Source organism: Rattus norvegicus, chromosome 4 (assembly GCF_036323735.1).
Source record: "Rattus norvegicus strain BN/NHsdMcwi chromosome 4, GRCr8, whole genome shotgun sequence".
NCBI classification, from domain to species: domain Eukaryota; kingdom Metazoa; phylum Chordata; class Mammalia; order Rodentia; family Muridae; genus Rattus; species Rattus norvegicus.
The window spans coordinates 166,338,535-166,359,658 of record NC_086022.1 but is presented as its reverse complement, the minus strand read 5'-3'; the positions used below and the strand labels follow the sequence as shown (position 1 = coordinate 166,359,658).

General features: G+C 37.3%; 1 protein-coding gene across 1 annotated transcript in view; it reads left to right on the top strand.

Moving 5' to 3' along the window:
• The window catches only part of Ly49s8 (Ly49 stimulatory receptor 8), an 85,798-nt gene that overhangs the window by 46,869 nt on the left and 17,805 nt on the right, over positions 1–21,124 (top strand). The window contains exon 4 of the transcript XR_010066282.1: positions 17,625–17,828. The gene's annotated coding sequence lies outside the window, so the exon portion shown is untranslated. The remainder of the gene's footprint in view (positions 1–17,624; positions 17,829–21,124) is intronic.

Genomic DNA, 21,124 nt, shown 5'->3' with positions numbered 1-21,124 from the left:
TCTTTTGTTTTGGTTAAAGCTTCTTTTTTTCTTTTTTTTTTAATTATATTTTTTATTACATTTCTTTTTTCCCCTCCATCTTTATTAACTTGGGTATTTCTTATTTACATTTCAATTGCTATTCCCTTTTGCAATTTCCAGGCCAACATGCCCCTAACCGCGCCCCCTCCCCTTCTATATGGCTGTTCCCCTCCACATCCTCCCCCCATTAGCGACCTCCCCCTAACCATCACTTTCACTGGGGGTTTAGTCTTGGCAGGACCAAGGGCTTCCCCTTCCACGGGTGTTTTTACTACGCTATTCATTGCTGCCTATGCATTTGCAGCCCAGGGTCAGTCCAAGTACAGTATTTGGGTAGTGGCTTAGTCCCTGGAAGCTCTGATTGGTTGGCATTGTTGTTCATATGGGGCCTCAAGTCCCTTCAAGCTCTTTCAATCCTTTTTCTGATTCCTTCAACAGTGGTCCCATTCTCAGTTCAGTGGTTTGCTGTTGGCATTCACCTATGTATTTGTCATATTCTGGCTGTGTCTCCCAGAAGGGGTCTACATCCGGTTCCTGTCAGCCTGCACTTCTTTGCTTCATCCATCTTATCACGTTTTGGTGGATGTGTATATATGGGCTCTATACCCATGTGAGGCAGGCTCTGAATGGCCATTCCTTAAGTCTTTGCTCCAAACTTTGTCTACATATCTTTTCCTATGAATACTTTTGTTCCCCCTTCTAAGAAGGATGGAAGCATCCACATTTTGGTTGTCCTTCTTGAGATTCATGTGGTCTGTGGATTCTATCTCGGGAAATCCAAGCTTTTGGGCTAATATCCACTTATCAGTGAGCACATAAAATATGTGTTTTTATAATTGGATTACCTCACTCAGAATGATATTTTCTAGTTCTATCCATTTGCCTGTGAATTTCCTAAAGTCATTGTTTTTAATAGCTGAAAAATACCCCATTGTGTAGATGTACCACATTTTCTCTACCCATTTTTCTGTTGTAGGACATCTGGGTTCTTTCCAGCTTCTGGCTAATATAAATAAGGCTGTCATGAACATAGTGGAACATGTATCCTTGTTACATTTTGGATCATATTTTGGGTATAGTCCAGAAGTGGTAAGGCTTGGGTCTCAGGGAGTACTGTGTCCAATTATCTGAGGAACTTCCAGACTGATTTCCAAGGTGGTTATACCAGCATACCATCCCAAATATCCTCACCAGCATCTTTATCACCTGAATTTTTGATGTTCATCATTCTGACTGGTGTGAGGTGGAATTTCAGGGGTTTTTTTGATTTGCATTTCCCTGATTTGGACATTTCTTTAGGTACTTCTCAGCCATTTGATATTCTTCAGCTGAAAATTCTTTGTTTAGCTCTGTACCCCATTTTTAATAGGGTTATTTGGCTCTCTGTAGTCTAACTTCTTGAGTTCTTTGTTAATATTGGATATTAGCCCTCTATCAGATGTAAGATTGGTAAAGATCTTTTCCCAATCTGTTGGTTGCCGTTTTTTCCTAATGACAGTGACTTTTGCCTGACAGAAGCTTTTCAATTTAATGAGATCCCATTTGTCAATTCTTGATCTTAGAGCATAAGCTATTGTTGTTCTGTTCAGGAACTTTTTCCCAGTGCCCATGTGTTCCAGGTTCTTCCCCACTTTTTCTTCTAATACTTTGAGTGTATCTGGTTTTATGTGGGGGTCATTGAGCCTCTTGCACTTGAGCTTCATACATGGTGATGAGACTGGATCGATTAGCATACTTTTACATGATGACCTCCAGTTGAACCAACACCACTTGTTGAAAATTCTATCTTATTTCCACTGTATGGTTTTAGCTCCTTTGTCAAAGATCAAGTGACCATAGGTATATAGGTTCATTTCTGAGTCTTCAATTCTATTCCATTGATCAATCTTCTTGTCTCTGTACCAATACAATGCAGTTTTTATCACAATTGGTCTGTAAAATAGCTTAAGGTCAGGGATGATGATTCCCCCAGAAGTTCTTATATCATTGAGGATAATTTTCGCTATCTTGAGATTTTTTTTTATTCCAGATGAATTTGAAAATTGCTCTTTCTAACTCTGAAGACATGAGTTTTAACTTTGATGGGGGGTTGCACTGAATCTGTAAATTGTTTTTGGTACAATCTCTATTTTTCCAATATTAATCCTGCAAATCTATGAGAATAGGATATATTTTCAATCTTCTAAGTTCTTCAATTTCTTTCTTCGGAGACTTTATGTTCTTGCCATACAAATCTTTCACTTGCTTTGTTAGAGTCACACCAAGGTATTTTAGGTTATTTGTGACTATTGTGAAGGGCATAATTTCCCTAATTTCTTTCTCAACCTGTTGATCCTTTGAGTAGAGGAAGGCTACTGATTTGGTTGACTTAATTTTTTATCCAGCCATTTTGTTGAAGCTGTTTTTCAAGCTTAGTAGTTATCTGGTGAAATTTTTTGATTCACTTAAGTATACTACCATATCATCTACAAATAGTTATATTTTGACTTCTTCCTTTCCAGTTTGTATCACTTTGACCCTCCTGTGTTGACTGAATGCTCTAGCTAGGAGTTTAAGTATTTTATGGAATAAGGAGCGAAAGAGTGGGCAGCCTTGTCTAGTTTCTGAGTTTAGTGGAATTGTTTCAAGTTACTCTCCATGTGGTTTGATATTGGCTACTGGTTTGTAGTATATTGCATTTACTATGTTTAGGTATGGGCCTTGAATTCCTGATCTTTCCAAGACTTTTAACATGAAGGGGTGTTAAGTTTTGTCAAATGCTTTCTCAGCATTTAATTAGAGGATCATATGTTTTTTCTTTGAGTTTTTTTTATATTGTGGATGCATTGATGGATTTTTATATATTGAACCACCTCTGCATCCCTGGGATTAAGGCTTCTTGATTATGTTGGATGATCATTTTGATGTGTTCTTGGATTTGGATTGCAATAACTTTTTTGAGCCTTTTGGTATCGATATTTATAAGGGAAATTGGTCTGAAGTTATCTTTCATTATTGGGTATGTGTGTGGTTTAGCCATAAGCATACTTGTGGCTTCATAGAAGGAATTTGGTAGTTCTCCATCTGTTTCTATTTTGTAGAAATTTGGAGAGTATTTGTAAGAGGTCTTCAATGAAGTTCTCAAAGAATTCTGCATTGAATCCACCTGTTCCTCGTCTCTTTTTGTTTGGGAGACTTTTAATAACTGCTTCTATTTCTTTAGGAATTGTGGGATTGTTTAGATGGTTTATCTGATTTAACTTTAGTACCTGATATCTGTCTAGAAAATTGTCCATTTTGTCCAGATTTTCAAGTTTTGTTGAATATAAACTTTTGTAGTAGGATCTGATGATTTTTTAAATTTCTCCAGAATCTGTCGTTATATCCCCCTTTTTATTTCTAATTTTGTTAATTTGAGTATTGTGTTTGTGCTCCTTGGTTAGTCTGGCTAAGGGTCTATCTACCTTGATGATTTTCTCAAAGATCCACTTCCTGGTTTTGTTGATTCTTTGTGTATTTCTTTTTGTTTCTCCTTGATTTATTATTTCCTGAGTTTGATTATTTCATGCTGTCCACCCCCTTTGGGTGTATTTCTTCTTTTTGTTCTATAGCTTTTACATGTGCTGTCAAGATGCGAGTGTATGCTCTCGCCAGTTTCTGTTTGGAGGTCCTCAGAGCTTGGAGTATTTTTCTTAGCACTGACTTTATTGCGTCCAATAAGTTTGGGTATGTTGTGCCTTCCTTATCATTAAATCCTAAAATATCTTTAATTTCTTTATTAATGTCTTACCTGACCAAGTTATCATCTAGTGGAGTGTTGTTCAACTTTCATGTGTATGAGGGCTTTTTGTCATTTTTGTTGTTATTGAAGACCAGCCTTTGCCCGTGGTTTTCTGATAGGCTGCAAGTGATTATGTCAATCTTGTTTTGTCTGTTGAGGCCTGTTTTGTGACTTATTATATGGCCAATTTTGGAGAAGGTACAATGAAGTGCTGAGAAGAAGGTATATTCTTTTGTTTTAGGATGACATGTTCTCCAGATATCTGTTAAATCCATTTAGTTAATAACTTCTGTTAGTTTCTCTGTGTCTCTCTTTAGTTTCTGTTTCCATGTTCTGTCCATTGTTGAGCATGGTATGTCAAAGTCTCCCACTATTATTATGTGAGGTGCAATATGTTCTTTGAGGTTTAGTAAGGTTTCTTTTATGAATGTAGCTACCCTTGCATTTGGAGCATAGATACTCATGATTCAGAGTTCATCTTGGTGGATTTTTCCTTTGATGAATATGAAGTGTCTTTTTTATCTTTCTTAATAACTTTTGGTTGAAAGTCGATTTTATTACATATTAGAATGACTTCTCCAGGTGGTTCTTGGATCCATTTTCTTGGAAAATTGTTTTCCAGTCTTGTAGTTTGATGCAGTGTCTGTCTTTGTCTCTGTAGTATTTTTCCTGTATGCAGCAAAATGCTGGATCCTCTTCATGTATTCAATCTGTTAGTCTATGTCTTTTTATTGGGGGAATTGAGTCCATTGATGTTAAGAGATATTAAAAAATAGTGATTGTTGAATCCTGTTATTTTTCTTGATAGAGGTGGAATTATGTTTGTGTGGCTCTTTTTTGTTTTTTGTTTTTGTAAGATGTTTACTCTCTTGCTTTTCCTATGGTGTGGTTTCCCTCCCTGTATTGGAGTTTTCTGTCTATTATCCTTTGTAGGGCAGAATTTGTAGAAAGATATTGTGTAAATATGATTTTGTCATGGAATATCTTGGTTTCTCCATCTGTGTTAATTGTGAATTTTGCTGGATATAGTAGTATAGTGGGCATTTGTTTTTTCTTAAGTTCGGTATAACATGTGCTATGTATCTTCTGACTTTCATTGTTTCTGATGAGAAGTCTGTTCTAATTCTGATAGGTTGCCTTTATATGTTACTTGACCATTTTCCCATACTGCTTTTCATATTCTTTTTTTGTTTTGTGTATCTGATGTTTTGACCATTATGTGACAATCTATTTGGAGTTTTGTAAGCTTCTTGTATATCTATGAGCATTTCTTTCTTTAGGTTAGGGCAGTTTTCTTCTATTATTTTGTTGAAGATATTTACTGGCCCTTTAATTTGGGAAACTTCCCTCTCTTCTATATCTAATATTCTTTGGTTTGATCTTCTCATTGTGTTCTGCATTTATTGGATATTTTGGGTTAAGAGCTTTTAGCGTTTTGCATTTTCCTTAACAGTTGTGTCGATGTTTTCTATGATATCTTCTACCCCAAGATTTTCTCTTCTATCTCTTGTATTATGTTTGTGATGCTTGCTTCTATGACTCCTGAGCTCTTACTTAGGTTTTCCATCTCTAGTCTTGTCTCCCATTGTGATTTATTTATTGTTTCTATTTCCATTTTTAAATCCTGGATGGTTTTATTCAATTCCTTCACCTGTTCAGTTGTGTTTTCCTACAATTCTTTAGGTGACTTTATGTTTCTTATTTAAGGGCTTCTACTTGTTTACCTGTGTTGTCCTGTATTTCTTTAAGGGAGTTATTCTTGTTCCTCTCAAAGTCCTCTATCATCATTGTGAGATGTGATTTTTAAATCTAAATCTTGCTTTTCTGGTTTGTTGGGATATCTAGTATTTGTTTTAGTGGAAGAACTGGGCTCTGATTGTGCCATGAAGTCTTGGTTTCTGTTGCTTGGTTTCCTACACTTGCCTCTCACCATCTGTTTATTTCTGGTGTTACCTAGTCTTGCTGTCTCTGACAGTGGCTTGACACTCCTGTCAGCCTGTGTGTAAGCATTCCTGGAGACTGGCTTTCTCCCAGTGGTATCTGGGCACACCTGTGTGTCAGTATTCTGGATATTAGCTTTCTCCCAGTGTGATCTGGATACAGACAGTTGTGTCACAGGATCAGCTCCAGATGAAGGCAGAAGTCAGAAGTATCCTAGTCCTTACTGCTGCCAGGTTCCTGTGTCCTCAGAACTCCTGCTGGGTCCCTCAGATCAGAAGTGCTGGTCTCACCTCTGCTCTCAGGTTTGTCAGGGAGATCAGATTTCAACTCTGAGTGAAGGCAAAGACTGGAAGGCTCCTGTTCCTGACTGTTCCTAGGTTCCTCTTTCCAGAGGGCTCCATATGGGGTACTCTTGGGTCAGAAATGTGAAGAGAAGTGGCATTCTTTCCTGAGCTTTCAGGATTGTCCACACCTCTGAGAGTTCAACTCACTCCCAACAAGATATAGGTACAGAGAGTTGTTGGACCAGGTCAGCTCTAGGGACAGGCAAGAATCAGAAAGATCCTGTCCCAGACTGATCCTGGGTTCCTATATCCTAAGAGCTCCAGGTGGATCCCTAAGAGCAGAAGTGTTGGCCTTACCTCTGCTCTCAGGCTTGTCACAACTCCTAGAGACTGGCTTTCATCTCCAGCTCCAGGCAGAGACAGGAAGCAAATACGTTGTGTACTTTTATTTTTATCTCTCTATCAACTATCTATCTATCTATCTATCTATCTATCTATCTATCTATCTATCTATCATCTATCTTGGTAAATATTCAGAGGTATGATATTTGTTTTCCAGTGTTTAGTGAAGATTTGTTTCTTATGGAACTTGTACCACATCACCCCTCATTTTCACCAACATTTGATTATATCATAGTCTTGAGTTTATTTCATCTGGACGGATTGATGATTTATTAATTCTCTGATATCTAATGATACCAACAATCTTTTCATGTATTTGTAAGTCACTCCCACATTTTTGTCTTAAGCATCTGCTCATATGAGCTAATTTCTTATTAAATTTTTCTGTCTTCAAATTGCCAGAAAATATACATGTATACATACATACACATGTGCGTGCACGCGAGCGCACGTGCGCGCGCACACACACACACAATGTGGAATCAAAACCATTGATAATATATCAGAACAAGTTCCTACTGTCTAGTTCAGCATTTTCTGGAATACATCATTTAATAACAGATAATTTAACCTTCCATTGAACATTGACTGAGTATGTTTCTCATGCTTTCAACATATGTCTTTGACTACATTAAATTGAAGAGATTTTATCTGGTATTTTTTTCAGAAATTATGTAGTTTTGACATACACATTTAGATCAAATAATTTTAATTTTTTATTCAGAAATATTTTGGTGTTTCTTTGGTTATATATCTGTGTGTGTGAGTAGAGGTTTTTACTTAAAGATGCTCCACCACATCACAAGGACATCTGCTCAACTATGTTCCTAGCAGCTTTATTCATAATAGCCTAAAATGTGAAACAACTTAGATGCCTCTCAGCTGAAGAATGAAGAAATGTGCTACATCAACACAATGTAACACTACTCTGCTATTAAAAACAAAAACATCATGAAATTTGCAGGTAAATGAATGGATCTAGAAAATAACATCCTGAATGAGGTAAATCAGTTCCAAAAGGAAACATATGGTGTGAACTAATTTATGGGTGGATGTTAGCCATAAATACAGGATACTTATACTACAATCAACAGATTCAAAGAAACTAAGTCACAAGAAGAATTCAAGTGAAGATGCTTGTATTTCACTCAGAAGGGGAAAATATACATCAGCAGTGGATGAATGGAGGAAACTAAATGTGAGAATTGGTAAGGAGGCTAATGGGAATGGGGATCCAGTGTGGTGTAGGAAATGATTGAGAGAGAGAGAGCGAAAGGAAATCAGTTGGGGTGGGGCATCTCCGGGAATGGCCAGAGATCTGGGATGGGAAACGCATTTGTTTGTTTATGAGGATGCTGCTATTTGAGATTCTAATAACTGGGTATATGAAGATTGAAGTGGCCACTTCCTGCAGATAGATGGGACTTCCACTGGAGGGAAATGGACACCCAACATACTGACAACACTTTTGACCTAAAGTTTGTGAAGCTTACAATCTGGACAGGAACAAAGATGGAATAGAGATGAAGGGAATAGCAAACCAATGAATTACACAACTTGAGACCCAACCCATGGGCATGAGGCACACCCTGATACTACTAATGGTACTGTTCAGATTGCAGACTGAAGCCTAACATAACTGTCTTATGAGAGTCTTCATAGAGCAGCTGATGGAAACAGATGTAGAGTCCCCACAGTCAAATATTAGGCAAGACAAGGGAGTCTTGTAGAAGAGTGGAGAATAGGATGAGGGAGCCTGAGGGTTCAAGGACACCACAAGAAAACATACATAGTCAACCAACCTTGACACATGGGACCTCACACATACTGAACCACCAGTCAAAGAGCACGCAATGGCTGGACTCTAGACCCCTATACATTATTAACAGATGTCCAACATACTTTTAATATGAATCCTTAAGAATTATAGTGAAGGCTGCTGCTATTTTGTTGCTTATCTTTGAGTCATCTTCCCCAACAAGGACTGCTTTGTCTAGCCTTAGAGGAAGAGGATGTGCCTGCTGTAACTGGAGGTGCCAGGGCAAGTTCTTACCCATGGTGGGATTCCCCTTCTCTGAGGAAAATGGGAAGTGTAAATGGAAGGAGGAGCTTGTAAGGGCATGAGTTTGAGAAGTGGAAAGAGTGGTGAATAATTAAATAAATTATTGAAAAAAAAGAAAGAGAAGTAATAGCTAAACCTGAACCATGGAGCAAGCCAGAAAGAGATCTTCTCTGTGGTTTCGGTTTTGAGCCCTCACCTAAATTTTGTTCTGTATTCTTTTAACATACAGTAAGAGTATCTGAAATGCAATAAACCATTCTCTTCAAAGTATGGTTCACTGTCCAGGATGAGACAGAGGCCTAGGATAAGACAGAGGCATCCAAGAATCAATGGATGTGAGTTAGCTGTGACATACTGCATTAGGTATGTGGAACAGGCTTCTGAGGGCCATTTGAATTTAAACTAGTAACCTTATGTCAACATATATAAGGATTTATGAGTTCTGCACATGCTGTAAGGTTAACTATAGTCAAATCACAATGAAGAGTGGAAGACCCATTTATTTGCTTGATCGTGACTGATATCTCAATATTTGGAGTAATTCCAGAGACTTTGTTTCTCATTGAGGGAGATGACAACCCAGTGTTTGTTAAGTCCACAAGGCTGTGTCCCTCAGTAGTTCCAGTGTGGCATGGAAAATCTTTAGGATTCCTGGAGAACAACTGTTTGTAGCCCATGATTGAAGCTTGGAAATGTTGGTTCTAACATCATCTGATTTTAATTTGTGGTTATTTGAAATGAAAACCAACCATAAATAATGTCCTTAGACTAAAAATTTACTGTGAGTTTAAATGCGGATACTAGGAATCAAAACTGGGTTCTATGAAAGACTAATAATTAGCAATATGGCTACTCCATATTCCTTTCAGGACTATGAATGATAGCTGAGATTATTTGACAACTGTGATATTAGACTTTTATATTTTATTAAGAGAGAGAGAGAGAGAGAGAGAGAGAGAGAGAGAGAGAGAGAGAGAGAGATATCTTTGAGCTGTTTGATATGAAAGGCTAAAGTATAAGTTGAACTGCCTGTTTTAATAGCAGGATCCCTAGGCTTATTGGATAATGACCTAGGGTAAAACTCATCAAAATAAGAGCCTTGTGGCAGAGCAGATTTTAGACCCCACAATAAACCTACACCCTTATGTCTGTCCAAATAAACAAACAAATTCTCTGTGTTCAGTTTCTGTTAACTAGAGTGTACAGATAGGCCCCTCATTTCCTGCTAATGCTATGGTCACACTAATTACCGAACAGCTCTGAATATTATGCTCACAGTCTTTTTATGATGTTAGAGGAATCATACAATATGCAGAAAGCACAAAGAAATGTGCCCTGTGCATGTGATTAGCCCCTATGGTAAGGATCATACCCTCCCAGCAGATATAAGAATTCAATAAAGCCTCAGAGCAATCAATATTTCTGTGGGTAGTGTGACAAATACCTCTCGGATTCGAAATTAGAATGTAGGGTTTTTAGAGCAGAAATGGCTCATGGTTATAGACATGCCGTTTTCTCATGTTTGCTCACATATCCTTTCTGTCTTGTTATTCCAAAGCCCTGTACTATTTATAATGGTAAACTAATGGTAGATTTTTAGAAATATCTAGAGTGATTTATGTCTTACAGAAGGTTCTGGAGGCTAATGGCTCCAAAATAGTTCTCTTGAAGTCTATGAGCTTCTGTCTATATTCCTGATTATAGTTAGTCTAAACCTGGGAGGTAAGTGAATCACTCTTGATGACCTCCTGAAAATATAGGCTTGAAGATTCAGTGTTTTGCTCAGATTTATATGCTAAGCAAAATTGAAGTATTGCTCTGGAAATAATAGTATTTAATGTTGAATGAGGTTTACAATCCATTTGCCAAGTTATGATTAAAAACTTTATTTGAAACTGTGTGTTGTGATTCATCCCTTAACATCAGCATTTGGGAAACAGACTCAGACACTCTCTATGATTTTGAGGCTAACTAGGTCTTGTTTGTTATGGCTTGTATATGGTTTGTTGCAGGTCAGCCAGGGCTAAATAGTGAAACCTCTTTTCAGACACAACAAAATAAAAAGCTCCTTGTGCATGCTATTAAGCCTTCAAAGCATCCTTATAAAAATGGCTCTTCTGATTTTTTGTAGTTAAAGAATTTGTGAATGATGAACATACATGAAGTCACAAGAACCTGGGGTGGTGTTTCCACTCATGTCTCCCCAGCTACCAGATTCAAGTTTTTTGGAAAGCTAAAACTAATGTCCTTCTAAGTCATCATTGTATCCATATTCTGTGCATGTGTTAATGGTGTATTTGAAACATAGGTCTTGAATTAGTTATACAGTGTCCTTAAGTATGTCAGCTGAGTTCTTCAGTCTTTCCTGTGGAAAACTGAGACACCATAGGCATCTGCCTGTACTAGGACACTGTGGCCACATTCTTCAACACTGCTGCTTCTCCAATTCCACTTCCCAGTTCCCATGTCCTTCAAGAGATGTGTGTGTGTGTGTGTGTGTGTGTGTGTGTGTGTGTGTGAAGGCTAGAAATACAGGGCTTCTCTTCTCCAAGGGAAAGGGTGTAGAGACAAAAGGGACTTACTGCATGTATTACAGAAGCATCTACACTGCATCTTGGGACTTTTCTTACAAAGTTGAGGTGATTTAGTATCTGTCAACAGTTTAAGAGGACTTTGGGGGCAGGATAATGGCATACTTGAGTGGTGACCCAGAGATATTTTGGTTAAAGAACCAAAAATTGGACTTTTAAAATATCTCAGTTTAGATCACTGGCCACACAAAGCCCCTATGTTTGATCCATGGAATCATCTGTAGAAGAAAAGAACTAACTCCCAAAAGTAGTACTCTGACCACCATATATATCACATGGCATGCATGTGCTCAGACTCCCTCCCTCTCTCTTTCTCTTTTTCTCTCTCCTTCTGCCTCTCTTTCAAACATTCACACACACTTGCACGTGAAACAATAACGTTCAATATAAAAGTTGTTTTTTGTAATTGTATAAAAGGAATATAAAAAGAACAATTTTAGGAGACAGAAGCTGGTTATCTAAGAACCAGCAGCACAGTCTATTGGTAAGGACATGAGTAGATTAAGAAGTAGGAGAGAACATTGGAGGTGGGAGTGAAAAAGAAATAAGGAAGCTTCTGAGCAGTGATGATTCAAAGCTGACTGGAAGTTAGTAATGGAGGAGAGTATCAGCGGGTTCCCCTTTTCCCTACCCTATTAGGCATCAGGTTTGTCAGTGCTTCTTCAGTTCCTCCTCTGCTCAAGCCATCCACCATTTCTCAGTGCTTGTATAACCACTGTCACTTAACTTGAAGAATAATTCAAATTATTTTCATCAAAAGCAAGCCAGCCAGTTGGAAAAGTTTCAATCAAATGAATGTGCAGTTTACTGAGATACTTGAACATATTGTGAAAAGGGTTAGCCCATGGCAACAGACTATTGAAATCAAATAGTCTTTTACCTACTCTTTTCATCCTAATACTATTATGGCTGTTTTTGTTATTATTTTTGTCATTTTTATTATTATTGTTATATTATGATTATTGTATTGTACGAGGTCAAGCCTCTACTCTACCCTCAATTCCAGTGAAGTGTCTAAAGCCTCCAGCATGAACAGCATCCCTAGTAAAGTGAACAGCAAGAGCTTTGATGAAGGCCTATTGACTCAAAAACCATCTTTCCCATTAAAAGAAATAAAGAGTAAATTCTGCAACCATTGTGAGTGATCATGGCACAGTCACAATGTGGAAGCAGTTTCATGAAGTTTTGTGATTTTAAATAACCTAGAAAGTCATATATCAAGGCAATTTTAGCATAGGTTCATGAGTTTATCAGAGAGATGGTTGCAGCAAGATGTGAGAAGCTTTTCTTATAGGCCATCAGAAGGCATTCTTTTTTTAAATCTTTATTAAGTTGAGTATTTCTTATTTACATTTCGATTGTTATTCCCCTTCCCGGTTTCCGGGCCAACATCCCACTAGCCCCTTCCCCTTCCCTTCTATATTGGTGTTCCCCTCCCCATCCTCCCCCCATTACCACCCTCCCCCCAACAATCATGATCACTGGCGGTTCAGTCTTGGCAGGACCAAGGGCTTCCCCTTCCACTGGTGCTCTTACTAGGCTATTCATTGCTACCTATGAGGTTGGAGCCCAGGTTCAGTCCATGTATAGTCTTTGGGTAGTGGCTTAGTCCCTGGAAGCTCTGGTTGCTTAGCATTGTTGTTCATATGGGGTCTCGAGCCCCTTCAAGCTCTTCCAGTTCTTTCTCTGATTCCTTCAATGGGTGTCCCGTTCTCAGTTCAATGGTTTGCTGCTGGCATTCGCCTATATATTTGCTGTATTCTGGCTTTGTCTCTCAGGAGCGATCTACATCCGGCTCCTGTCGGTCTGCACTTCTTTGCTTCATCCATCTTGTCTAATTGGATGGCTGTATATGTATGGGCCACATGTGGGGCAGGCTCTGAACCGGGTGTTCCTTCTGTCTCTGTTTTAATCTTTGCCTCTCCCTATTCCCTCCCAAGGGTATTCTTTTTCCTCTTTTAAAGAAGGAGTGAAGCTCAACATATAAAAAAGACACGTGCTCCACTATGTTCATTGCAGCCTTATTTATAATAGCCAGAAGCTGGAAAGAACCCAGATGCCCTTCAACAGAGGAATGGATACAGAAATTGTGGTACATCTACACAATGGAATATTACTCAGCTATCAAAAACAACGACTTTATGAAATTCGTAGGCAAATGGTTGGAACTGGAAAATATCATCCTGAGTGAACTAACCCAATCACAGAAAGACATACATGGTATGCACTCATTGATAAGTGGCTATTAGCCCAAATGCTTGAATTACCCTAGATCCCTAGAACAAACGAAACTCAAGACGGATGATCAAAATGTGAATGCTTCACTCCTTCTTTAAAGGAGGAAAAAGAATACCCTTGGCAGGGAAGGGAGAGGCAAAGATTAAAACAGAGACTGAAGGAACACCCATTCAGAGCCTGTCCCACATTTGGCCCATACATATACAGCCACCCAATTAGACAAGATGGATGAAGCAAAGAAGTGCAGACCGACAGGAGCCGGATGTAGATCGCTCCTGAGAGACACAGCCAGAATACAGGAAATACAGAGGCGAATGCCAGCAGCAAACCACTGAACTGAGAATAGGACCCCCCTTGAAGGAATCAGAGAAAGAACTGGAAGAGCTTGAAGGGGCTCGAGACCCCAAAAGTACAACAATGTCAAGCAACCAGAGCTTCCAGGGACTAAGCCACTACCTAAAGACTATATATGGACTGACCCTGGACTCTGACCCCATAGGTAGCAATGAATATCCTAGTAAGAGCACCAGTGGAAGGGGAAGCCCTGGGTCCTGCTAAGACTGAACCCCCAGTGAACTAGACTATGGGGGGAGGGCGGCAATGGGGGGAGGGTTGGGAGGGGAACACCCATAAGGAAGGGGAGGGGGGAGGGGGATGTTTGCCCGGAAACCGGGAAAGGGAATAACACTTGAAATGTATATAAGAAATACTCAAGTTAAAAAAAAAAAAACAAAAAAAACTAGTGTTTATGTTTATTTTCAATTTGTGATTTTGTTTAATCCTTTTAGCAATATCTAATATAAATCAATGCCTCAAAAAAAAAAAAAGAAGGAGTGAAGCATTCACATTTTGGTCATCCTTCTTGAGTTTCATGTGTTCTGTGCATTTAGGGTAAATCAAGCATTTGGGCTAATAGCTACTTATCAATGAGTGCATACCATGTGTGTTTTATTAGAAGGCATTCTTAACCTACAGGTTGGTGGAAGTTAATGGTCTGCTATGCTCATTAATTTCATGAAGATTTTATCTTTTAGTCATAGGATGTTAGTTCTGACACAGGTTACACAGAGGGCTAGAGCTAGTCTCTGATAAGATAATTAGTTCCCAGACACACAGCATTAACATGTCCTTACTTCTCTGTAGTTTAAATCAGTCTGTGCCAATACAGGTTCTTTTCAGGAATTCTCATCACAAATGCATTGGTAAAACTCATAGAGAAAAAAAAATCACCGCATCTCATCTCTATAAAATAGTTGTGAATATTTTCTTGCCAACTGATAGACTGTAATTAACTACTTGTCATGTGATATCAGAATTTCTTAAATGTATACCTCCTTGAATCCCATGACTTCACGCATAAATGTCATTCTTGGTATGTTCTAGAGTATATCCCATGTAGTTTTTAAACTAATAACAAGGAAATACTATAAAACAACTAGAATGTTCAGAATTTATGCTGTATATAAGTGCATAATATATATATATATATATATATATGTACATATATATGACTTTAAAAATCTTGAGATCAATATTTATAATATGAACTGTTTATTACTTATAAAAATACATTTCAGAAAAACTAGTGCATATTGCTGTAGAGGTATACAGCTGAAATTCTAAGACAGAAAAGAGTGAGGCCAATGGACTGTGAGTGTGAGGTCAGCCTATGCTACATAGCAATATACAACTATCTCAAACTTGAACAAGAGTGAACAAACAAACCAAAAATGAAACAATGGAACAAAACAAAACACAGGCCTGAGACTATCGCTCAGGTGAAGAGTATTTACTGAGCATGCTCATTGTCTTAGTTTCGATTTTCCAGCATCATAAAAACATCAGCGATAAAACCACTCCATATATAATGACATCAATGTTCACAGAAAATATTATCTATAACTGAAAAGCTAGAAGAGTGGTAATGTGAGTGCTTTAAAAGCTTTCCTCATACATATTTAGTTGCAATTAACATAATTAGTAATCAAGAAGTAATTTCAAAAAATAGTAAAATAAGATAAAATTTCTCACATCCTATTATAGAACTAGGAGCAGAGGAGTTTCAGTTCCTCTTTTGCCTTGTGGTTTTGCTAAGGACATTGGTTTCGCTCTCTCTGCAGGAGTTTATATGTTCTCAGTCTTCAAATATCAATTATGGAGATTTGTTTTGCAACATCTGGCACTATATGTGGCTTCTCTCCTTTTCTCTCAGAATCAGCTTTCATTAAGCAATTTCCTCTTTTCATTTTGGTCAAGAAGAGGGGCAGAAAAATCATGACACTGAGTATCACTCAGAGGGAATTAGTTTTGCTTTTTTTTTTCGGAGCCTCAGATTTTTTTATTGTTTAGTCTAGTCAAGAAGGATTCTGAAAGCTTTAAAAATAACAGAAAACTAGAGTCTGGAAAACCACCAAATGTTCTAGAGAAATAAAATCCTAAGGAAATAAAACTTATGAATTAGAAAGAATACATTCACTCCTGAAGAAAGTGTTTTAATGGTCATAAACAGCACTGATATCTATTGCAACAGGCACCATCAGTTGTTAATCAGAAGAGAAGGTCTCCTTCTGGAAATGATGCTTCAGAAGAAGAGAGAGAGGATGATAGTATTATTGGGAGTGAGAACTCCAGTGTCAGTTCCCAAAAATGTCAAAGAATAATTTCATTCATTAGTGAAAAAAGAGAAAAATCTCACTTTTTATTTTTTTTTAGTTATGCTGAGCACAGTGTCACAGCTGTGCTCCAAGCTGAGATCTTTTTCTTCCTTGATATAGTGGTAATCACAAGCATAGTTTTCAGATTACAAATGCTTCAGATACACCAATATATTTAGTATTATATTGAGCAAAGTCAAACTTACAGAAATAAAGGACTTATAGGCACTTTCAAGAATGGGGATGTATACATATCAGGTCCAGAGCAGCTGTGGTTTCCTACCAGTTCTCAAGAATATCTACCCATCTTTCCTTCCTCTCCAACCTCGGTTATATTTCTTGGTAGAGTGCATGCTACAACATGGTATCTTGTACTTAGTTGTATCTATGCCTCCAGGGTCTTCTGTAGAATTTACTTTTGTTCCTAGATCAGGGCATATTCTAGTTTGAGTTGAGAGGATTCACAATACAATGCCAAGGCTAAAATAAGTTAAAAATTTTGTGAATGTTCACACATATAGTGTAACTAGAGTGGGTGCATTTTCAGTAGAAACCTACAAATTTGAGAACACATTTTCAGTCGCTTTGTACCATGGGCTTGTGTAAAATTTCTCTTTATTTTCATGCTATAGAAATTATAGTTAGTACTGAGATGTGCTCTTTTATGATGATGATCTTCTTGTTTTGGTTTTTTGATTTAAGAGTGTTCAGTCCTCTGGCAGGTCATTGTGACACCTCTTGGAATATTTTGTTCCCTTTGGCTGGTAACTGTTGCAGTGTTGGTGACAAACATTGAATAATTGAAATACCTCTTCTTTGATCTTTTGCCTAAAGAATAGCTTTAAACATGAACTATGCTGTTACATACTTTGTCCATTGCCCTGTCTATAATCATAGGATGAGCCATCTGGGAGTTAATCTTCTTTTCCTGACACACTGCAGTGTTCTGTTCACTTACATTCCTAATCTGTTAGCTCTGGGACTGTTGGGACCTGCCTTGATATGTCTCATTCTTAGCTATGATCCTTTTGAGGACTTAAGACTTTTGAGACTTTGGAGTCTACTTTCTGAGCTCATGGCATTTTGAATTTCATTAAACATTTTGTGAGAAATAGCCATGCAATCAACTGATGACCTTCTTTTCCTTCAATGTATATTGAGGTCATGTTTAAGTAAAAAGACTTCATCTATACAGAGACATTAAATACTAAACTCTATTAGAATCCTTCAACTTTATAGAGGAAATCACTTCTGCGCTGTGCTAAAACATAGCTATTTATGTGGATATTTTGCATTCCATATCCATCAGCAACTATTGGTCCATTCTTAACAATTTTTTAGTTCAAATTTTCATGGTGTGTTAAATATTCACTGAATATTTTACTTAGGTATTTATTTGTAAATTTATATTGTAAAGATGAAGTAATTGGAAGTTACTTCCACCATAATTTTATGCAGATCTATTATTGATTTTACAGTCAATTTACCTAGAGAGAAAAATTGATGTTTCTACTTCCACAGCGAGTTCACTGAAGTGCTAATTTACGAATGTTAAAGTTTCAATGATAGTAAGATGTGTTGACTTTCAACATGAAGCCTTTTCTCTAATATTAAATTTAAATATTCATTCCTCATGAACATTTTTATTATATATTTCTGTTACTAATTTAGTTTTTCAGTATAGTCAAGAAAAAAATGAACTGCAGAAGACTCTAAAATGCCACCGTAACTGTAGCATCATGCAATGTGACATTGACTTAAAGGACAAATTGATGAGAAATAAGTCTGCAGGCAGTGACTTGGACTCCCTCAACAGAGAACAGAAACGATGCTACAACAACGTCCAGCCTGTTTTAGCTTCCTCAAGGCACACAGGTATGGAACTAGGGAGGATCATGAAGACAGAATTGCATTATTATTTTTTGTTTTTTTTTTCTCCAGAAGCTTTAAAGTCCATAAGCAGCATAAGATGCTGGTGATGTCTGGGTTAGTGATTTGGGGTTTACTTATTTCATGTAGGGATCTGGAAATCCAGAAGTCCCTGTTTGGGTTAGGAGAATCTTATAGTTTCTAGACTTCAGTGTAAGTTTGACACTCCTACTGCTCACTCTGGATGGAATTACAAATCTGTATTCCCAGAGAATTCTAATTGTTTTGGTCTGAGGGGAAATCTCATTCTCCAACTTTGTGTTTGACAAAGATGGAAGTTTTTAGCAAGGCTGTATTTATCAACTATCTGTGCTAAAATAGAGCATTCACATGGTTGCAGTTTTAAAAACAAGTGTGTGTGTGTGTGTGTGTGTGTGTGTGTGTGTGTGTTTACCATCTAAATTGTATTAAAGATTTGGCTGTTTGTAATAAAGGCATCCTCCTTGAAGCAGACATGGGAGCTTCACCATGATGTACACTCGTTGCAACTCTGTCAGTGACACAGTCAGTGAGGATGGAAAAATGAAAATATGAAGTGTCACAAGGAACTTTTCTCATACTTCATTGTCACTGGTCATCTTTAACTGGCACAGTTTATCATCATTAATTATTTTTGGAGGGATTTAGAGGTTGCAAAGATCTCTTGCATATAATCTCATTGTGCTATGATAGTAGGATATGATGATTCTCATTATGTAAGGACTAATATATTAAAAATTGCTACACTATAAAATTTGTGACAGGGAAAAAGCATCAAAAACATCCTAGAAATATTCCAGACCCATGAAAAATATTTTGAGTCATTACTTTAAAATAACTTCATTGTCTGTAAAGGCTACTTACTATACTGATGTAATCACTGTGATTACCAGGTTGAAGGAGGAGAATTACATCTTTTAGAACACTATTAACATCCCAGCAAATTCCAGACCAGTCTGAACTTCACAATGATGCCGCTTCACAGAAAAATGAAGTCTAGAGATAAAGTTTGTTAAGAGATAATGGGCATTTCCAGCACTTCACTAAAAAATATTCTTATCGAGGTGATCTTGCTATATTAATAGCAGACATTTTAATGTATTCAACTTGAAACATTTGGGCATGTGGGTACACCCCAGAAGGCATCACCATAATTAGAACAGACTATCAACCTAAAAACCTTCCTCGCATATCTCTTACTTCTCTTAAGGTAAGAATATTTAACGCAGACCATAGCACAATGCTAAGTGCAGAATAGTGTATAGATTAATGTGGGTACATTGAATTACTGCAAATCTAGAATTCTGTCATAAGTTTAGCTGTCTCTGAGTAGAAAGTGCTGCCTGCTTTCCAGTCTTTGGTATCTCAGAAACCTCTGCTTCATAGAACTTGGTTGTTTTAGAAACCTTCTCTGCATGGCATGATAAACTGTTGTCCTAGGTCTGGTTTACTTTGCACACTATCCTCAAATTCATCCATGTTTGTCCCATAAGTCACAATCTATTTTGGTTTTGGTTTGAGACATGATGTCATTCTCTAGCCCAGGGTGACTTGGAACTCACAGTGTTGCCATGTCTGGATGGAAAGTCATGATTTAACCTTGGATGACCCAGAATTGGTAATGTTCTTCCTGTCTGTCCCTTTAGAATGCTAAGGTTATAGGCATAAGTCATCATGCCCAGTTGATTCATTTCTCTTTAAAGGATAAACAGTATTATTTTCTGTATATGTACTACATTTCCTCTACTGGTGTGTTCATAATCAACATAATATGTCTCTATATGTCTGTTATTAGCAATCATGCATAGCTCATGAGTATGCAGGAGTCACTGGGCATTATAGAATCTCATTTTCTGATACCTTTACTTCATGAGATTTTACTTCATGTTCTCCTTCTCTCTCTGTTTATAACAAATTTAATTAGTATACTGATACCAGAATGCCAGTAAACAAGAAACTTAACCACCTGTCTTCACTGTTGTAGGCACAGGTATTGAAATAGCCTGGTTCTGCTAGGGTATAAAATGTTATTATTTCATCGTGGACAGAAAAATATAGTGTGGATGTAAACAGATCTGCCAGAATTACAGTGTATTCTTCTGAAGATAGATGCTGAGGATGAACTAATACTGTAGACACTTGCCCCTTTATTCTCTTAGACTCCATCTCTAGACCTGAATAAGGAGACGCCAAATCCAGTTTGTTTTTTCTTTTTTTCATTTGTATATGGTTTTTCTGCCATATGAACAAAACAGTGGGACTCAGATCTGTTAAGAGGAAACATATTACTACAGAGACACTTGTGTATTTCTGTTTCATCCCTTCTCAGGAGTCTACAAGAGAGTCCCAAAGAAAGCATGTCTTATTCTGATGTTTAACCCTGTAGTACAGTACATTATGTGGCTGCCAGTTATTTATCTCCATAGAGTGATAAGTAACCTCATCCTCCCAATCTAGGATTTGCTGTTTGGAACCTGGAGTGATGCTTTTTGAGTGAGGCTGCCTGAAATGAGTAATCATATGATAACAGGGAAATAGTTGAGCTCTGGTCCTGTCTGCAAAATGAGATGATATGAGAAATGTCAAATTAAATGTTTGACCTGTTAACTCTATGGTGATTTCTACTGAAATTGTCCATATCTTTACTGAACAATATTTTTCATGTTTTGTAAAAAGGAAATCCATCTTTAGAAATGACTATTTAAAAGAAAACAAGGTTTTCAAGATTCTGCCATTTCCTCTTTGTTACTAATGAAATCTCTTCAAATATGAAGACTATATTTTTCTAGAGAAATGATTGCTGGATCATCCTGAAAACTTTGTTAATTATGACATTCTATGATAATTATACATCAATTAATACATCTCTAAACAACTACATAAAAAGGATTTTTAATGTCAAATAATAGTGTAGTTTTTCATTTAATACCATAAGCATAACCAATTTAAAATTTTTATAATTAATGTTATTATTTTAAGTACTACTAGTAGTAATGATAATATTAGTAGTACTAGTAGTAGAAAGTAGTAGTAGTATTTCACTTATTCATTTTATATCTTGCTCCTGGTTACCCTCTCCCACAATTCCTTTCTTCCCATATTCTCTTCTGATAGTGTTGGGGTCCTCTAGGTATCTCTGTACCCTGACACATCAAATTGCCAAAACTCTAGGTGCATCCTCTTCCACTGAGGCCAGACTAGGAAGCCCAGTTAAAAGAACATAACCCATGCACAGGCAACAGCTTTTGGAATAGTGCCTGATC